The sequence below is a fragment of the Mytilus californianus genome, unplaced genomic scaffold (genome assembly GCF_021869535.1).
Source record: "Mytilus californianus isolate M0D057914Y unplaced genomic scaffold, xbMytCali1.0.p SCAF_1, whole genome shotgun sequence".
In the NCBI taxonomy this organism is placed as follows: Eukaryota; Metazoa; Mollusca; class Bivalvia; order Mytilida; family Mytilidae; genus Mytilus; species Mytilus californianus.
This window is the reverse complement of record NW_026262581.1, coordinates 47050310-47057521: the sequence shown is the minus strand read 5'-3', so window position 1 is coordinate 47057521 and position 7212 is coordinate 47050310.

Genomic DNA, 7212 nt, shown 5'->3' with positions numbered 1-7212 from the left:
TACAATCCACAAACAAGGAAATTATGATAGGAAACCTAAACCAGGAATATTGTATGAACTATGAGATACATATTCATTATGCAGATACTAGTGGTGGAATGTTGCTACATAATAATGGAAAGTCAGTCATAATTGGAAAATATAAATCTAATTTTTCGTCGTTAAGTTAGTTCTCAACCGGCCCTCATTGTCAATTTCTAGTCAAGATATGAAGCATACCTAAACGCAGCTGTGGTATCCTTTGGTTATTCAGTGAAGGGACATCCTCCAATATAGAGAACGTGAGGTTAACGGATAATTCTAGATTTTTTGATATCATTGAGCAGGTCGGCGTGAGGAAAAGCATATTTTGCTTCCAAAGGAATGTCAACTATCTGTTGAAAAAACTAACGAAACAAATATAGTTGTCAAACAAATATTCCAACAAATGAAACATCTTGATCATGTTAGTTCTGAATTTTAAAGTATACGTTATAACGCCGTATAATTTACCCTAATAGTTTTGTTTATAATTGAGAATGAACATGGGGAGTTTGTCACAGAGACAACAACCCGACCAAGGAACAGAAGACAGCCTAAGGCCATTACAAAAATCCCTTTGAACAAAATATCATGTCATTATCAAGAAAATACAACATAGGATCGCTTCACCTGTACATTAAGACTAAGAACATAAAACAACTAAAACAAGAATTTTTTATTAGGAGAAAATAGAATGAAATACGTATTGACTTCCTGACACACCTTTCCAGCATACAGTGGTGCATGATAGAATCCGTTGGGTTTCAAACAAAATGATAAGAATAGGTTAATTAATGTGGATATGTAACAGTTGCTTCTCCGCTTATATTTTGCTTCTTCTTGATAAAAGTACTTTTCATACTGATTTTTACACTTTTTGATTTCGAAAAATTCACTGATGGTTTAATCGAATTCGACAATTCGTTGTTGATTTTCGATTGTTGTTCCTTGCTGTTATTATCTTTCCGGTTTTTCCTTTGTCCAGCTGTGTCTTTATTCATATTACCACGTGCTTCATCGTCGTCGTTGACCCTTTTACGGACGAGGAAAAATAACATCCTTCTACCGAAAGCTTGATTTATTTCGAGCCTAGGCGGTCGAGTGGTCTAGCGCGCCGGGCATAGTGCAAGGCGATTTGGTGCCACGATATCTCAGTAGCATGAGTTCGAATCCCGGCCAGGAAAGAACAAAAATTTGCTTCCGCAAATTTACAATAGTAACATTGTTGGGCTGTTATTTAGACGAATTATATATACAGAATGTGTTTTCAGCCTTGTATCACCATTACTGGTGATCCGATGGATAAAATATGTGGTAGAGTTGTCACTGGTTCAGACGTACTTATGTATACATTTATATATATAATCTAATCACTTTTCTATTTTTTTTAATACAGAAAAATTTAAGTATATAAATTGATTTCTTAAATTTGGATAAGAATTGAATATTAAGATTTCACAGTTCTGAAATGATAATTTTGAATCATTTGGTTTTGAATATTTTCACTGCACATACCATTTGACAGAAATGACAGACAACAGATAGGATGTCCTCCAGTCCAGCTTTCGGAACTGCAAGTGACAGTCGGATTTCCAATCATGACATAATTCTGTGCACAGACATAATTAAGCTGGTCTCCATGATTATATGAAGATGTTGTTCCAACATATCATCCATTAGAAATGTTTCCAGGCACTTGAACGCATCGAGGGGACATTTTTCATCCTAGTCAAATTTGGTACAAGCTTTTAGCTTCAATCAAATATTAATAACACCTGCTTTATCAGTAACATAACAGACCTTATTTATAGAGAAGAATTAAGAATATTAATTTTTGATATTGTAAACAGAATTTATCAATAATTCGATAATTTTTATATCAGTTAAGATATTTGACTACTTACAATGTAGTACTCGGTGGGATGTACTTTTAATTTATGGCCTCATAAGTGCTTCCTTAACTCTCAAGTTCTCGGAAACCAACGGTCTTATATTCACCAATCTGTAAATAGTCATAACTTTGCTTTCCGCACTTTCCCTGTTAGAAACCCCCTTGTTTTAAGCTGACTTTTGAAATAACGTCTTATTCAAGAACTTGCACATTACAATGTATTGCCTTAACAGAATCAAATCATTCTCTTCTGTTTTAACATATACTAGTACGTTAGACCATTATTATTTTTAAACTCTGATAATTCAATGATTCTATTATTGATCAATAAGAATTTAACTAAAAGCACCAAAATTAAATTGATGCAACATATTAACTTTTTTTAATCAGCATTCATGAAAAACAAGAACAAATTACACTAGGAATTCTTAATAAAATTGAGTATGGAAATGGAGAATTCTTAATGTTTATTTTCGTTTTGAAGCATCTTATGAAAAGACCTATAATAGACATAGTGTAATAATCTGTCTCAGTTTTCAATGTGTTTGTATTGAGATTGTTTTAATTTTAATGTTTATGATATCTAGAGGTGCGAACATCACGTCAAGATCATCCTCTTTTTTTGAAAGACCTACTTTATTATAAATCAATACAAATTCACCATTAAAATATTAAATATTATATTTTGAACTCGCAACTATGACGCTACACTAGTTTAGTGTCACTTATAGAACAGTTACTGTTGACTTTTCTTGAGCACTCTTGTTTCCCCGTCCGTCGTTGTTCAATCTTCAGTAATTTTCTAGAAAATGATTGTTTAATTCGTCATTCTCTTAAGAAAGAAAGGCGAAGGAAGCGCTGCTCTATCAAGTCTCCCCTTTCCCTCCGAAAAATTATGAACTAATTATCTTCTCCGGAGGACGAACATCTTTTGCCTGGGGACTTTTCTAATTGAACTTTTATTTTCCCACCTATAATTTAACAATAATTGGGGTTTTTTAGGCAATGCCGTTTACATTATTTCTTCAGCTGGCATTTTCGATCGTCCCTTTGTATCATTGGACTTTTTTTCCAAACAGACATAATGTTAAAGAATAACAACACTAGAAGCACTTAAAAATTAAAAAAAATCATGCACATTGTTTTTTAACTTAACAGTTTTTTGAGAACAAAAAAAGATCTTGGGCATATGTCAATAAGACTGCAATCGAACGACATAAAAGCCTAAACACATTTTGTCTGAGAGGTTATCATACGTATTTCAAAATAGACAAATATGGCAAAATCATAGGTACTTTATTCATATGATTTGCACCACGTGACTTTGGCCCTTTTTGATTAAGTTACTTATTTTCGTTGAAGATTGAAAATATATATTATATCAAATTTGCGGATATTCCAGTCTTTTTCCGTCTTGGATCTAAAACTAACGTGACTTTGAAAACTTCCATTGGCGGTTATTTACAAATATGTTGTGTAATTCTAAGTAAAAATGCTTAAAATTTGACTACTTACGAAATGGGAAGGATGAAATCATCATGTTTGTAAAAGGATTTGGCCGAAAACTTAAGAAAGCAGGTAAGATACAAGTTTTTTAACCTTAAAATTCAACCTGCAAGGTGTGTCCCTATATGCGGACAAATCATGCACAATCTCTTATTGCATCTTTATTTCTGTTTTGAATGTTGATTTTTTATAATTTTTCGTTATATTATATAGCAATTATACTACAGTTACCATTCCAATTTTCAAACTGAAGAGGCCGAAAGTTTGCAAAGTAGACACTTTTTATTTGTACATGAACAAATGGTAAATAACATGCACAATTCACCTATATGCGGACAAATTGTTGATTAGACTCAAGAATTGGCATATTTGCTCTTTCATTTTTAGGGCATGTATAATTCTATTGTAATGGCTGTCGTAATGATAAGGCCATATAGCCGCTATGCAAATGAGCAAAGTGCCTATTAAAAAAACAAGCAAATATCGTGTCGAATCTAGAAAAGTTGAAAGTTTATCAAGGATATGCCTAAAATTAGATATTTAATTCTGAATTCTTAAATAGTATGGGATGCAGCACTATTTTTAAATATTAGACCGGAATAATTCTTGTAACCAAATGTTTTTTTTCTAAATCTTTAAGCATATCAAATGAAAAAATTTTTAATTTCTCATATTTTTTAGCAAAAGTGGGAAATAATACAATGCTTTTAGTGTATCACTTAACATACAATGACGACAGGATTTAACAAAACATGGAGGGGATTAAAATACTCAAATACTCTACCACCGGCTTATCTAAAGCCTTAAAATGCTTTGCACTCAAAACATGATGAGCTTAGTTTAAACCTCATTTATCTCATATGATAACTTTTTGAATTTCAGTTTGGAAAATGGTAGTCAATCGTTTCAACGTTATAGTGAAATTTCATAAAATTTTAACAGCCAAAGATTGGAATTTTTAATATGCATGTATTGTATGTTGTGTTTCTGTTTAAAACATTAAAATTACCAAAAAGAAACTTTTTATAGCAATAATTAATTCTTATCCAATAAATAAGATGACGTTAAATTTCAACGCAATCTTAAAAGGTTAAAAACGGAATAGAAAAACAATCTTAACAAACAACAATTTGCATCAACAGTCACTTTTCAACATGTATCATTATGTTTCTTTACATTTTGGATACCATAAATGTATCAAATTTGTCATTTTGTTGTAATGGTACATGTAACAAAGAGAACAACTATAGTAGTTAAACATATACATTTTTTTTTTCAAATACAGATCTGAGTTATACCGATTTGTCCGACAAATATTTCGTCCCCTCAAGTGACCTCAACCCGCCTCACATTATATTTACAAAACTTATAAGACTGTAAGAATTGGATACAACATACACACAACGATAAAACAGTAGATGTGCATTTTTTTTTTAGATTCAATAAATATTTTGTTACAAACATTCCTTTGTGTAAATTTATTATCTCGATTTATCCTGTTTTGCATTTTCATTTACTACATAGTAATAATTCCAATAAAGCTTTCTGGTGGAACATTATGAGCTTTCGAATATTCCATGACGTCCATTCTTCAGGCTTTGCTATATCAACACACAAGCAATTTTCCATGTAGATCGTTACATCTTCTTTGAAGGAACGCTTTTTTCATGTGCAAAAATAAAGACAAAAGTTGGATTAGAATAATGTATTCCTCAGTGGGATATCCAGTAAACGAAAACAAAGGAAAGTTCATTCTTCTTATGATAGAGTCGAGAAAGTCAATAAAAAAACAATATCGGCGACGATACTGATCAAAAGTTATTTTTAAATAATAATTGTACATTTTAAAGACTTTTTTTGTTAAACTGTGTTATTAGAAATAAACATGCAAATACACGATGTTTTATGTTCAATATTTATCGGGATAATTGCTTTAAAAGCTTGTGAAACTGTTTACAGGGGAGATAATATTTTGTCACTAGGTTTCCAACTGTTCCAAGAATAAGATGTAAAATAATCCTTTAAACTCTTCCTCAGAGCCGTCAATATTACCTTTAATCATCTCAAAATGTTGCATGTTCAAAATATTTGACTTATAGCCTATAAAAAAAATGTTTCGTTTACAATGTAAAATAAAGTTTTAATGGCATACACTATACCTATAACAACACAGCCGATATTACTCATTTCACATGTTACATAATCCGCGAAGCGGATTATGTAAAATATGAAGAGTCAAAAATTAATTTTATGGTTCAATAAATTCAAAATAAATAAAAGCCATTCATTATAAATAAATTTCTATCAAAAGTAAGGCTCAAAGAGCTTTTTATATTATTTATATTAACAATAACAACGTACACATATGTTGGCGTATGAATACACAACGTCAAAGTGGGCGTGTCGCCATAAAAATTGACAACATTGAAAATAAAGGTAATACTTTTAACCAATCAGAAGACAGTAAATACACCAAATTTATTTATAAGACAATGTTTCCATGCCGGACTATAAAGTACATATATTTTAAAAGTTCATTATTGTGTTATTAATTTCTTAACTGATTTTTGACGATAGAAAATGTACATTGTAACTTACATCATGTGTTTGTGGTGTTTTCAAATTTCTTTGTAATATCAGGAAAATACCACTAAAACTGGTGACTAATCCTATTGCTAAAACTATACTCCTAAATGTCTTTCCTGTAAAAAGGAAAGATTAAGATATGTTTTTTCCTTCTTAACAAAGTCAACAAATGTCATTGTGAAAGATAGGGAAAATACAAGCAGAAGAAGGACTGCAAATACCATATTCCAAAACAAAACTAACGAAAAGACAAGCAACAATCTTCATTTCGTACAAAAAACAAAAAACTACACCGAATACTAAAGAATGAGCGATGCAGGAGTTTTGTAACGGTAAGCAGCAGTGTCTGCTACATAAGATAAATCCTTCGTGTTAACTGCTCATGACAGCTAAAACATATAGGTGACTCTATGCATCAAGTTCAATTTTAGAAAAAAATACTTATTAATTTTATGGTCAATGTGTATTATGAGTATTTACGAAACACAACCTGGTTATACGAACTATATGAACACATTGCGTATTTATATTTTGATAAATAGGCAAGTTTGCACATGTGTATATTTATATGGCCGTGTAAATTTATTGACAAGTTAACGAGCCATAACTTAATGTCCAACATTACAAACTTGTGGTATGCAGATGCAAATCAAGCATTTAATATTAGGAGGGGAGAATTAGAAGTAAGAGGACCATATTTTGACAAAAAAATGGCTGTAATTTTAACAATAAATTACATTTTTCTATGGCAGCCTTGCGCCGATGCGCTCCCGACCGAATCCACGCCTGTAATGATATAGAATACGAAAACAATTGGTTACTATAGAACCAATTTGTTAAATTGTTTGTTTGCGTAAATTTAAGTACAAAATGCATGTTTGTGTTGTTTTAACATGAACACGAAACAATGTACCTTTACCCAAAAGATTGATGGTTACATTGAAAAACAAATGACTGTTAGAGGGTAATGATGTTTACATCCGCTTTATTATATACTACCCAAAGAAAGTTTTGCAACACTTCCATTCAGGTTTATGGAGGTCAATCTTTGAGGGAAGCCTTAATTCCCTAAATGATAAAAGAAAAAGAAAAAAATATTAAGAATTCCTGATTTTATACGACGGGGTTAAACTCTGCACTCTCCTTTTAAATTCCAACTGAAGAATACCAAAAGGTATACAAAAGAATAGTGTAGCTAACTAAACTTG